General features: G+C 45.9%; 1 long non-coding RNA gene across 2 annotated transcripts; it reads left to right on the top strand.

Moving 5' to 3' along the window:
* The first annotated feature begins 6,455 nt into the window (after positions 1 to 6,455).
* On the top strand, positions 6,456 to 12,954 carry LOC121135182. Of its 2 annotated transcripts, XR_005872395.1 has the most exons (4): positions 6,456 to 7,035; positions 7,710 to 7,825; positions 8,439 to 8,604; positions 12,549 to 12,954. It is a non-coding gene; the product is annotated as an uncharacterized LOC121135182 (long non-coding RNA). The 2 variants fall into 2 exon arrangements; XR_005872394.1 differs by lacking the exon at positions 7,710 to 7,825 and having other exon boundaries at positions 6,461 to 7,035.
* Positions 12,955 to 14,019: the final 1,065 nt, after the last annotated feature.

Genomic DNA, 14,019 nt, shown 5'->3' with positions numbered 1-14,019 from the left:
TAACTAGCTGTTAAGAGCAGCTTGTCCCTTCTGGTAAGTTTCCTTTTTTTTTTTTTTGTAAACCGAGGAAGATGGACCAGTTGCTCTCAAGGGGACTTTCCAGGCTGACATCTAGTTCTGTGATTCTATCAAAACCCTGGCTGGGCCCTGGAAACACCCAGTATAGAGACTGACTTTTCCCAGCCTCAGAGGAAGGAACATTGAACAGAGACTATCACAGCCCCAAGGATTCTTTTCAGGCCACGCCTGCAGCCTCTGGGTTGAGTGTGGCCTTTCCTGCAGTTCCCAGGATTATGACCCAGGATGTATAGCCTTACCTGAGATCATAGGTCTTCACCTTTCTGGTCATGTGTGAGTGGATAAGAATATGGCTGGGACACTTCCTCTATTTCCTTTCCCTTCTCCTTTTCGTGCTGTGAAAAGTGACGAACGATCCCTTGGGGTCCTTCCTAAGGAGCTTTTTTGGGGGGGGGGTGAGCGTAACGTTTACCCTGATCCCAGACAGAGCTGGAGAGAACATCTTGATAGGCTGATTGGTGTCACAGTGATTGTGTTTACAAGCTGCCTTCATTTTCCTGGTGGTTTCTTTTACTTACTTTTTTATTGCCTGACTTACAACTCAAGGCCATGTCTGCCTTATTCATTACTACATCTCCAGGGTCTTTATCATGGCAGGACAGAAAGTAAATATTTTGCATGACTAAATATTACCGGGGCCAGAGTGTAGTTTGGTGGTACAATTCATGCTTAGTGTGTATAAGGTCCTGGATCTTCTGTATTTTTTTTTTTTTTGGTTTTTACGAGACAGGGTTTCTCTGTATTGTTTCGGAGGCTATCGGTCCAGCCCGGCCTCGAACTCACAGAGATCCGCCTGCCTCTGCCTCCCGAGTGCTGGGATTAAAGGCGTGCGCCACCACCACCCGGCAAGGTCCTGGATCTTATACCTCTGAAAATTACCTTAAAAATTTAAAGTTCAGAGCAATTGGATTTCCGGGGTGCTTAAGTTGTGTGTGTGTGTGTGTGTGTGTGTGTGTGTGGTGTGGAATATCCTTCTGTATACTGTGAACATGTATCACTCTCATTGGTTCATAAAGAGCTGACAGGCTGGTATCCAGGCAGGACAGCCAAACTGAGAATGATGGGAAAAAGGAGGGTGAAATCAGAGAGGGGTCAGCCAGCCACAGAGGGAGCAGGACATGCTGGAGGACAGGCAAAGCCACGAGCTATGTGGCGGAGGGTAGATTAATAAAAATGGGTTGATTTAAATTGTAAGAGCTAGTTAATAATAAGCCTGAGCCATCAGCCAAGCATTCATAATTTACGTTAAGCCTCTGTGTGATTATTTGGGAGCAGGTGGTTGGGACGGGAAAACTCAGTCTATAGTGGTGTGTACATATATCCTACATACACACACAAATATGTTTGCAGGCCCCTGTGCAAAGTCTCCCCATTTTCCTTTTTTTGAGACAAGGTCTCTCACCAAACCGAGAGCACATGATTGGCTAGACTGGCTAGACTGGGGGCTCCTGAGCCCCCAGGATCCTGTCTCTACCCCTACACTGACAGGTGTTACATACGCCCACTGCGTGCCAGATTTCACACGGGAGCCGCCGTGTTCTGAATACAACAAACACTTTTGAGACGTCTCCCCAGCCCCACTAGTGTTTTCAATATAGTCTAAGTACCCTGCTGACAGCAGGGATTCTGAGGCAACGAACAAGAGGCCAAGAGTAGGCATACTCCATGGTCTAGCCTCAGCTCAGGGGCTCAGACAGGGTCTGGATTCAGTTTCCTCACCTCAGAACACCTCTGTCGCGAGTTTGAGTTGCATGTGCACCACACGGCCATGGCAGAGATGGGGCCAGCCTGCACTCGGAAAGACACTAATAATAATAATAGGCACATGTCAGAGCCAGGCAGGCGGGGTGTGGCTGTCTCGTTTCAGCTTCAGAGTGTGCAGGGATTAACTTTACTCTTTTTGTTGTTGTCCTCGTTCCTCTACCCCAAGTGCTGGGATTACATTGGTGTGTCACCATGCCCGCCTCTAACTTCATGTCATCAAATAAGGAGAGATCTGAGTGTCCTGACGTTCACTGTCCCTGAAACAAACGATAGATCTTTCCTTAGCTGGTGGTTTCAGTTTCACTATGACTGTTGTCTCTTTGAAACATCTGGCTTCCTTTACTCACCATCCCACTTTAAAAATTAAACACAATTCAGAAGCTGAATCTGCAGCAAAAGACAGAGAGAGAGAGAGAGAGAGGGAGGGAGGGAGAGAGAGACAGAGATTACCACATCACACACGTCAAGAGTCTGAGTGATGAGAACCAAGTAGAGGCTACCACCATAAACCAGCACTTGGGAGCCCAAGGAGGGTAGTCATGAATTTTAGGAGATCTTGGGCTCCAGAATAAGATCATCTTAAAGGAAAGAAATGCAGGAATATAGGGAGGGAGCAGTTATGATATGGAGTTGGCATTTGGAAAGTGGACAGCCGTTATTATTTTTGTTATCAATGTCTTTTTTAAATTTGAGACAAGCTCTCATGTATCCCAGGCTGACCTCAAACTCATATGTAACAGAGGGCGACCTTGGATTAATGAGCCTCTGGACCTGGGATTATAGGCATGTGCCGTATATGTCTCCCAATATCGGCAACTACTACCGCTTATTAGAACTTAAGGTCAACAAGTGACACAGCAGAGATTTATCCCTGGGGGTTTGGCCCCCACTGAAATTATCAGCTGCATTCTTTAAGGTTAGCACCTGTCATAAATTGATATTATTTCCCAATTAGCTTGTGATAAATGTTTGCCACTGACCAACCTAGCCGTGAATTGGACACGTTCCTGAAGTCTACTGGGGTACATTTTTCCAGTCACACGGTTCCCAAGGGATATCTGACACACCGGGTGCTCCTTGTTGATGGAGCTCAGAAACACCCCATTTTATCAGCCACGGTACTGTCACCTGTGTGGCGGAGGCCAGACAAGGGACAGGATTCCCCGTGTCCTTGAAGAAATTCAGCTGCCTGAGACGCCTGGTCCCACCACGCACTGCTGTCCAGAGAGGGAGCTTTGTTCACTTAGACCTTAGTTTTTCTCTGCCCTGGTTTGTGTGATATGCATGTGCTTGCACGTGTGTGGTTGACGTGCACCTGTGTGTGCATACATGTGCAGGCTAGAGGCTGATTTCACGTGTCTTTCTCAACCACTCTCCGTCTTATACATTGAAACAGAGTCTCTCACTTGAACCCAAAGCCCAGGGATTCAGCAAATCTAGAGAGCCATCCCTCCCTCCTGAGGGTTAGGAAGACAAGTGGATCTCCACACCTGGACTGGACTTAAATGTTCTGGGGATCCAAACTCTGGTCTTCATACCTACAGACCCATCTCCTCACCCCCGAATCTGTGATTCTTAAACAGAAATGCAAATACATTTCCTACTGACTCTGGGGTGTGGGATCCTAGGGCCGCCCCTCCCCACACCCCCTGCAGATTGTGCTCTTTCATAGTGGTCTCTAATTTTTTGTGTGTGTAACTCCCTTTGTTAATATCAGTTTCTAGATTTAACTAGACTTTTTTTTTTTGAGACAAGGTCTTGTGTAGCTCAGTCTGCCCTCGAGTTGACCAATGCAGCCGAGTGACTTCGAATTACTTCCTGTCCTGTCTCCATCATCCCCATCTGGAGGATGGGATTACAGGTGTGTGTCACCACGCCTGGCAGATGATTTTATTCCATAGCACTTGCCATGTGTGAAGGGAGTAGGTGTCATGAAATCACAGGCTACGAGTGTGCTAATAACATGGGGCTTGAGCTTAAAAACTAGAGTTTTGTTGGGTCTGAAGAGCTGGCTCAACAGTTAAGAGCACTGCCTGCTCTCCCAGAGCATCTGACTTCTGTCCCCAGCCTCTGTCAGTCAGCTCACGATTGCCTAGAACTCCAGCTTCAGGGGGTCCAATGCCTTTGGTATCCATGAGCACTGGCCCCCTCGTGCACAGACCCACACGTAGACGCATAATTAAAAATAAAATCTAAAGACAAGACAACTAGACTTTTATCAGCTCCCCTGATTTCTGTTTATAATGCCTGACCTGGCCTTGAAGCCTCACGATTCTTTTTCTTTTTATTGGGATTAATATTATCTTATTATTATTATTACTTATTTTGCTAAGCCTGGAAAGACCTGACTTGTTTTGTCACAGCAACAAAATAATCAGTTTTGTTTCTCACCCCAAACTTGGAAATAAAAAGCATCATTTCCATGGAAGGCACCCTCCTTCCCAAGCTCTTGCTTTTGTACAACTGAAATATCAGTTCATTGTTACTTCTCTATTTAGAGATTATTGGGGTTTCAGTTTTCATTGTGTCCTTGTGGGTTTTTCTGTTTTGGTTGCCTTAAAAAAAAAGCCTCTTTTATCACTCCCCCACATAGATACTTTCTTAAATAAATTTTTATTCAAGTTTAAAACAATCCTATTTTACATACCAATCTCAGTTCCCTCTCCCTCACATCCTCCCATGCCCACCCCCCCATCCCCCCATCCCACCCCCCCAGGAAGGGTGAGGTCTCCTATGGAGGATCATCAAAGTCTGTCACAACCCTCCCCCATGTATCTGGGCTGAGAGAGTATCTCTCCATAGGGAAAGGGCTCCCAAAGCCCATTCATGCACTAGGGGTAAATACTGGTCTCACTGCCAGAGGCCCTGTAGACTGCCCAGGCCCCTCAACTGGCACCCACATATTTCAAGACAGGGTTTCTCTGTGTTGCTTTGGAGCCTATCCTGGCACCGGCTCTGTAGACCAGTCTGGCCTGGGACTCACAGAGATCCTCCAGCCTCTGCCTCTCCAGTGCTGGGATTAAAGGTGTGCGCCACCACCGCCCGGCCAGTCACTTTCTTAAGCGTCCTCGTCAGCAGGCCTTCAGTAGAGTGTGGTTTGACCGCTGATGCCTGTCGACCTCGGGGTGTCCTGACACTTTTGTCCTACTCCAATAATAGAAAACGGTAATTTAGGCTGTTTCAGGAAGGACAAGTGCCTCTTAAGCACTGACTGCGTGTCAGATGAGCCGCTAGCGTTTTTTCACCCCATGTCAGTATTGCTGTTGGGTGACTTGCCATCCTGCTTGCCTTGTAGATGGGACACAGAGCCTCAGAGAGATGCTAAGGGGTAGAACCCTTCCCACTGTCAGGTAGTGTTTGTTTCTGGACACCCCCTTCTTTCTTTCTCTCCCTGCTTCTCCACCCTGAGTCGGTTACAACGGGTAATTCACTTGACGGTAATGGGAAGCCCTTGTCACAGGCCTTGTGGGACTTAGGGAGACTTGGCCTTTACATTTCAGAGCACAGACACTATAGTCACCAGGTGTGTTATTTGTACTTTTTGTTGCTCTTAGAATGCACCAGGTGTGTTATTTGTATTATTGTGCTGCCCTTAGAATGCACACACGTAGCCGGGCGGTGGTGGCGCACGCCTTTAATCCCAGTACTCAGGAGGCAGAGGCAGGCGGATCTCTGTGAGTTAGAGGACGGGCTGGACCGACAGCCTCCAAAACAATACAGAGAAACCCTGTCTCGTAAAACCAAAATAAATAAATAAATAAATAAATAAATAAATAAATAAAAGAATGCACATACGTATGTTAGTGTGTGTGCAGGTGCACGTGTGGAAGCCGGAGGACAATGTCTGGCGTCACCTTCATTTTTCATTCAGGTTCTGTAGCTTGCACTTGGTCCTCGTGGTGCCCGCAAGGCTCCTTATCCACCGAGTCGCCTCTCGATTCCCGTCGGTGTCATTCTCTGACCATCAGGTGAGTGGACACTCGGTTCTCTGTGCCATTGTTATGAAAACCGGCAAAGCTCAGCACCTTCAATTCACGCGTGATCCCGACCCCCAGGCCAGCCCTGTTCTCAGGCATCTTCATTTTCCAAATCTACCTACGCTCTGACTTGGATATGTGCCCCTCTCCTACCCCTCTAAACGTTCTTTAAAAAAGGCACTCTCGTCAATAACTGCTCTATAATAACTCCTATCAATAACTACAGGTTAACTTGTCAGAAAGTCGTAAGCCAGGACCAGCAAGAAAATTATTTTCTATTTCTCTCTCGCCTCCCTCCGTCCCTCCCTCCCTCCGTTTGTGTATGTGGGGGGTATATACCCACATATTCTCTCTTGCTCTTTTTCTGTGGGTGTGGGCGTGGGTGGTGGGGCTATGCACAGGTGTCTCAGCACAGATGCGGAGGTCAGAGGACAATCTGTAGGAATCTGTTCTTTCCTCCCACTATGTTGGGTCCTGGAGATGAACCGCGGGCTACAGGCTTGGCAGCAAGTACCTTTACCCACTGAGCCATCTTGTTCGACTTAGCTGGGTTTTGTTGTTGTTGTTGTTGTTAAAATAAATAAACCTAGAGTTTCAATGTGTAGCTCAGGCTGATCTGGTAGTGAGAACAATCCTCCTGCATCAGCCCCCCGAATGCTGAGGTTGCAAGCATGAATCAACATCCTGCAGGAAGAAATAACTTTTAAACTAATGGCGAGGCTCACGGCTGGGGAGCGAGAAAGCCCTGTATGCGGTGCCCCTGGCCGATTGTGTGTATGCGTGCGCGCACCTGTTAGTGGTGGGAGGGCAGTTTGGAGACTGAACTTCCACTGAGTTGATGAATGCCCCCCACCCCCACCAGCAACGCCCTCCCCCGCAACGGTTTTCTAGATTCCAATCCCAGTCGCCGCCTTCTTTCCAAATTCTCCAGCCACACCATTGTCCAGGAAGCGCAAGCAGCTAGAAACCACAGGGAACTGTCGGACTCAACCTGTAGGAAGCTGAATGGAGGCCGGACCAGCTCCAGGGTGAAGAAAGCGAACTGATGTTGTGCAAATTGTACCCGGCACTGTCTCAGGAAGTGCCGTAGCTTCCTGATTGCGAATGCAGATAATAAGAGTGTAAGGGCTGCAGCGACCAAGGATGAAAGCGACCGACCCGCCAAAATGTAGAGAATGACATCTTTAAGTACAGGTGCAAGAAAGTCACTGCAGTGGTAAGGAGGCCTCAGACAAGGGATTGGTTTTGTGTCTCAAGCAAAGACCACCGGGAACTTTGGGGATGGTGGCATAAAAGGTTCGGGACACTCGACTGCTGGTGACACACAATTGTTGGGTTTCCAGGGAGCCGGGTCTACCACTTCTTCCCCCCTGTTTTCCAAGAGAAATAATGAAAAAAAAAAAGAACTTTAAAAAGATTGACCTATTTACAGTTTGGTAAACCTGGAGAGAACAAACCTTGTTTCTCTTCTCAGTGTCTGTGATTAGGGTTTATGAAAATCCCTGAGACACAGGCCAAAAGACTGCAGATTTAGCTTTGACGGTTCAGCTGGTCCTGATCCAGGGGCAGAGTGAATCAGCCCTGGGTTGCTTCTATTTTCTGAAGGCTGCCCGGTGCTGTTGCCTGCTTCACACACACCAACATACATGCATACATATGTATTAATACACACACACACATACACGCACATACACGGGTACTGAACTTTTGAAATATGACAAGAGTGACCAAGGAATTGCCTTTAAATTTCTAAAATAAAAATTTATCATTTAGATTTTTTAAAAGTTACTTAATTTTTAGGAAAGCTCTTGTGTGTGTGTGTGTACCCCTAGCTGGCAATGTTAAAGTTACTTAATTTTTAGGAAAGCTCTTGTGTGTGTGTATCCCTAGCTGGCCAGATGTTGTGTGACAACACTTTTCCTGAACATGCAACAGATGTGTCTACTCACCCCAGCTAATAGACCCCAGGATAGACCAAAGCATGGATCCCACCAAAGTCCAGCTTGGTGAGCCAACGAGTTTTATTGGGGTTACTTACAGGAATATGGGTGAGGGGTCACTTATTTATAGGAGCAGAAATGACTCAAAGACAGCTGCATCGCCATAGTCCACCCCGGTGTGGGTGGCGGCTCACATGGGAGGGGGGAGGAACCTGGAGCACAGTGCAGAGACTTCAGGCAGCTCAGCAGGTTGGAAAGTGTCTTTCCAGGTACCCGGGATTGGTCTAAACCTCTTCCAGGCAGCTGGGCTGGCTTCTGCCTTTTTCCAGGCAGTTGCTCTGTTTTCACAATTCCCTCTGCAGCTGGACTGGTCTGAGAGGGATTCTAACTTTGGTCAGTTTCAGGGACTTCCTGAGGCTATGTGTGTTGTTTACTTACCGAGCTTCCCTGAAGGATGGGAAGCTCCTTGGAGGAAATGTTACATACATACATACATACACACACACACACACACACACACACACACACACACACACACACACACACCAGGCTACCCGCTAGATCGTCTGTGCTGGCTTTGTTAATATTTTTAAGATTTCATTTTATCTTGTGCGGGCTCATTTTCGTGCTCAGGTAGAGGCTAGACGGCAGTCTATAAGAGTGGGTTCTTTCCTTCCAGCGTGTGGAGCTTGAGGATTGGACTCTGCCCGCCAGGCTTGATTACAATCACCTGTTACCTACTGAGCCATCCCTCTGGATCCCACAGAAAACTTCCACTTTAAATGTATGAGTTGGCTAAAAGTAAAAGGATGAGAGGGCACTGGGCTGAGGAGATGACTCACTGGGTAAGTTGTTTGTCGTGCAAACGCGAGGAACATGGTTTGAATCCCCAGACCCACGAAGAGCTGGGTATGTGTGGTTATCCCAGTTCTCCTAAGCGAGATGAGGGGCAGAGCCAGGAGCGTCCTTAGAGGCTCACAGGCCAGCTCACCTGACACGCACAGCAACTGGTAATAAAGAGACCCCCTCAGGTCTGCAGAGATGGCTCATACCGCAGAAGACCAGAGCACAGTTCCCAGCACCTACATGGCATCTGACAACCTTCTGTAACTCCAGTTTCTGATCTGATGCCCTCTTTTGGCCTCTGTGGGCACCATGCAAGCAAGCAGACACCCACATGCGTAAAATAAAAAAATTTAAAAATGAATCACTCACACATATCCACACACACACAGAGAGAGAGAGAGAGAGAGAGAGAGAGAGGAGAGAGAGAAAGACATAGACACAGAGAGACAGAGAGAGAGCAGAGAAAGAACACACGCATGCATGTACTCATGCATGCATAGAAAGAGCAAAAGAGCACACACGCATGCACACACACACCACAGAGAGAGAGAGAGAGACAGACAGACAGACAGACCATGCGTAAAATAAAAAAAATTAAAAATGAATCACACACACACACACACACAGAGAGAGAGAGAGAGAGAGACAGACAGACAGACAGACAGACAGACATAGACACAGAGAGACAGAGAGAGGACTTTTCCCAAGCACATTGGTGAGGACAGACTCTCCAGGTTGTACTCTCACCTCTGTGTGTGCGTTGTGTGTTCTGGCACACCCCACCCCCATACACACACGAATAATTCACTGTTAACGCCGTCTACAACCAAGTTGGAGTATATCAATATCTGACAAGATAGATTGCAGAGCCAAGTTTTGCCAGCAACAAAGAGGGTCATTTAATGAAGATAACTGGGGATGGAAATACAGAGAGGGCTCAGTGGTTAGGAGCATGTATTTTTCTTCCGGAAGGACCTGAGTTCAATTCCCAGCTCTCAAGTTAGGAAGCTCACAACAGCCTGCAACTTCAGCTCCTGGTGAACCACCACCTCTACCCCACACATGGGGCACATACACAGACGCCCCACAATTAAAAATAAAAATAAGCTGGTCGGTGGTGGCGCACGCCTTTAATCCCAGCACTCGGAAGGCAGAGGCAGGCGGATCTCTGTCAGTTCCAGGCCAGCCTGGTCTACAGAGCTACACAGAGAAACCCTGTCTCAAAAAAACAACAAAAATAAATCTAAAAAAAAAAAGAAAGATAGAGGACAGTTCCTCAAGAAAATTTAACAATCCCCAGTATGTCTTAATCAATTTATTGAAGTATGGTTGCCATGAAAAGCCTATACATACTTAATGTACACAGTGTATGAGTTTAGAGATAGGTGTCCACCCTTGAAAACATTGACACAATCTGCCGTTTGCATTCTCGTCACCGTCACAAGTACCTTCCCCCTTCCCTCCCTCCCTCCTCCTTTCAGGCCTATGGGACAAGACTCTTGGCACCGGCTGACTGAACCCTTAACACATCTTTAATGTGGTATGACCCTGGGTGTGGTGGCACGGCAGGATAGGCTAGGTCTTTAGGATATACTCATGTCTCACAAACAAACTTTAGGATATACTCATGTCTCACAAACAAACTTTAGGATATACTCATGTCTCATAAACAAACTTTAGGATATACTCATGTCTCATAAACAAACTTTAGGATATACTCATGTCTCATAAACAAACTTTAGGATATATACTCATGTCTCATAAACAAACTTTAGGATATACTCATGTCTCATAAACAAACTTTAGGATATATACTCATGTCTCATAAACAAACTTTAGGATATACTCATGTCTCATAAACAAACTTTGCACTCCATGACCAAGGCTTCCCCACTTCTCTATCCTCTGAGATTTGGGAACTCGGCTTTCAGACTCCACGTTGCTATAGTCTGGCTCCCATGTTGAAGGCTTGGTCCCCAGTCTGTATGGTTGGAAAGGGAGAGGTGGGGCTTAGTGGAAGGAAGTGAGGTCATCACGGCTGTGCCCTTGAAGGGAATTTTTGGAACCATGACCTCTGCCTGTCTCTCTCTTTTTGCTTTCTGGCATCAGTGAACTGAGCAGGCCTCCTCTGTCCTGTGTTCCCACCATAAACCCAAAGCAACAAGGATGAATGACTTAGTATACTTTTGAAACTTTGAGCCCAAACAAACCTGTTTCATTGTTTCCAGCTTTGTTCTTGCTTTGTAGCCTGATCTGGTCTTGCCTCAAACTCAGGATCTTCCTGTTGTCTTAGGCTCTGAGTCTCTCAGTTGCTGGGATTACAGGCATGCACCACCATGACTGCCGAAGTTTTCCTCTTTTTGAGTTGATTATTGTCACAGTGGTGGAAGCCAAATATAATAGCATTTGCCCTTGTTTATATCCTGCTTAGTATTATGTCCTCCCAATTCAATAGTTTTGTTGCAAATGCTAAGATTTCCTTCTTTTTTAAAGGTCGAATACTATTCTTTTGTGTGTGTGTACCATGGTAATGTGAGCACCACTGTTGTGTGAGCACCACTGTTGTGTGTGTGTATAACACTGTTGTGTGTATGTATAACACTGTTGTGTGTGTGTACCATGGTAGTGTGAGCACCACTGTTGTGTGTATAACACTGTTGCGTGTGTGTACTACTGTTGTGTATGTGTATAACACTGTTGTGTGTGTACTACTGTTGTGTGTATATAACACTGTTGTGTGTGTGTATAACACTGTTGTGTGTGTGTACCATGGTTGTGTGAGCACCACTGTTGTCTGTGTGTGTACCACCCTTCTTCACCTGGTCATCCCCCGGTGGTTTCTGTTCTGGCTCTTGGGAATATTGTTGCAATGGACTTGGGTTGCAGAAATCTTTTTGAGATCCTAATTTCACTCTCTTTGGAGATAGTTCCAGGAGTGGGGTTTCTGGGCACATGGTAGTTGTGTTTCTTGTTTTCTGAGGGCCCTCCATGCTGCTTCCCACTCTGGCTGCATGGCAGCCAGCAACATGCAGTAGGCCCTTTCCTCCACATCCTTGGCAACATTTATCTTTTGTTTATTGATAATCACTACATCCTCTGTGCTGAGGTGCTAATATTGTGGTTTTGATACGCATTTCCCTCATGACTGGTGATTTGGGCATCTTTTTATAGTTCACTTCAAATAGAATAATAATTTTTTATGGTTCAGAATATTACCTATCTAAGCAAACAGTATCCCTTCACTTTTTTTAAAAAAAGAATGTTTATTCAACCTCCCATCTCTTCTTTTCCATGTCTTTCTCTGGGTGTGTGTATCACTGAGGGTGTCTTCAGGCTAAACAAATCCTCAATGCATGAGTTCTGTATATACTTAACACCAGCCTTCTGTATATAGTTAACAACAGTTTGTTTTACTTCTGTTGGATGGGATGTTTGTACTCATTAATTAGATAAAGATTTTTGGCAGTATTATGTCTGCTTGCTCTATCAAGTATTGAGAAAGTAGTATTGATCTATAAAGCTTCCGTACTACTCTTTGAAGTTTTATGAGTTTTTACTTCAAACAAATTGAAGCTGCATGAAGGGCTATCAAAGCAAATTCTAGATGACAAACTGAGAATGGGAAACAACAATATTTCTCAAGTGCAGGAAACCAGTGAATCTCAAGCAAGATGCGTGTGTGTGTGTGTGTGTGTGTGTGTGTGTGTGTACAATTCTCACCTAGCCACATCATACTGAAACTGCAGAATACTCACACTTATATGAAAGAGAACCATCAAAGCAACCAGACAATTTACCAATTTAAAAAACAAAAACTAATGGGGTAACAAGATAGCTCAGTGGGTAAAAGCAATTGCTGTACGTTCCTGATGACTTGAGTTTGATCCCTGGGATCCATATAAAGATGTTAAATTCAGTGACTCATATTTGTAATCATCCACAGCATTCCTATGGCGAAAACGGAGGAGGAGGCAGGAGAATCAGGTGGGAACTCTCATATGCAACACAGTAGCCCAGATAACAAGAAAGACCATGACTGAAAACCAGGAACCAAGGTGGACAAAAAGATTCTTGAAACATTGTTACCTCCATGCATGTACTGTGGCATATGAGCACCCAAACACACACACCCACACACACCAAATAAATATTTTTTAAAAACCTGATAGATCACGTTTTTTCAAAACATTGTTTGGGACAATGCCATCTCACTTTATAGTCCAGGTTGACCTCAAACTACAGGCAGAATCCTCTAGCCTTGACTGCCCAAGTGTTGGGAGCTACCACACCTGGCCAGCTTACCTCTTAAAAACAACAAGAGTTTATTTCACAGTATCTAGTGCACAAAGATAAACTAACTGTTGACCCAGCACTCAGCTACAGTAAAGTTGTATTAAGTACAAGGTCACAGGAAGATCATTTTCAAGAAAATAAAACAACGGAAGCAAACTATCTTACCCAATAACCACTGTTAAGGATTTGGCGGTTCAGTGGGACCAGAGAGATGGCTCACTAGTTAGGAGCACTTGTTCTTGCGGGAAGACTGGGGTTCAGTTCCCAGCACCCACATGGAGGCTCACATCCATCTGCAACTCCAGTTCCAGGGTGTCTAACGTTCCCTTCTGTGAGGACGAGACATACATGATGCACGTACATACTTGCAAGCCAAGCACTCATACACATTAAAAAACACAACAACAAAAAATACCCCAGGGGGTATTTCTTATGGCTGAGGCCTAGTCAAATGTGAGCGAGGCCCTTCCTGGGTTTAATCCCTAGCAGGGCAAACAAACAAAGCTTCATTTCTGTAAGATGTTTAACCTGAAACTAGACAGCAGCATACTCTGGTCTCGTCTAGAGAACTAGCTCTCCGTCCTCAGAAGCTGTGGAGGAGGTTCAGCAGATGGCGGTGATAAAACAATCATTGAGAATAGTCTTTTAAAGCCAGATTAGATAGGGAATAAGAAGGAATCACACTACAGCCAAATTCAAGAGGCCCTCCCGAGGCTAGTCTTGCTAATCCCCTTGCTTTGGAGATACCCCTGACTTTCTGGGGCTGGAATTACAGGCAGACAGACCCACTCTGCCCGCCTGGAATTTAACTCAAACTCTGGTCCTCTAGTGTTCGTGGCAAGCTCTTAACTGCTGAGCCAGTTCCCTGATCTCAAAAACGTTGATGAGAGTAGTGGCATCTAGGTAAGGGGTCACAGGGGAACCAGCAGACATCCAGCTACTGTGGTGTAACAGATGCTTAGAATGATGGGGGATGACCTTCTGGTTTCTCTTATTGGTCGATGAAAAAAGCTGTTTTGGCCAATGGACAGGCAGGATTTAGCCAGGTGGGAATTCTGAACACAGAGGCAGGGAGAAGGATGACAGAGACACAGATGCCATGTAAGCTGCCAGGGTACCAC

This window comes from Mesocricetus auratus, unplaced genomic scaffold (assembly GCF_017639785.1).
Source record: "Mesocricetus auratus isolate SY011 unplaced genomic scaffold, BCM_Maur_2.0 Super-Scaffold_100031, whole genome shotgun sequence".
Taxonomy (NCBI): Eukaryota; Metazoa; Chordata; class Mammalia; order Rodentia; family Cricetidae; genus Mesocricetus; species Mesocricetus auratus.
Note: the sequence above shows the minus strand (reverse complement) of the source record. Positions and strands in the feature narration are given on the sequence as shown.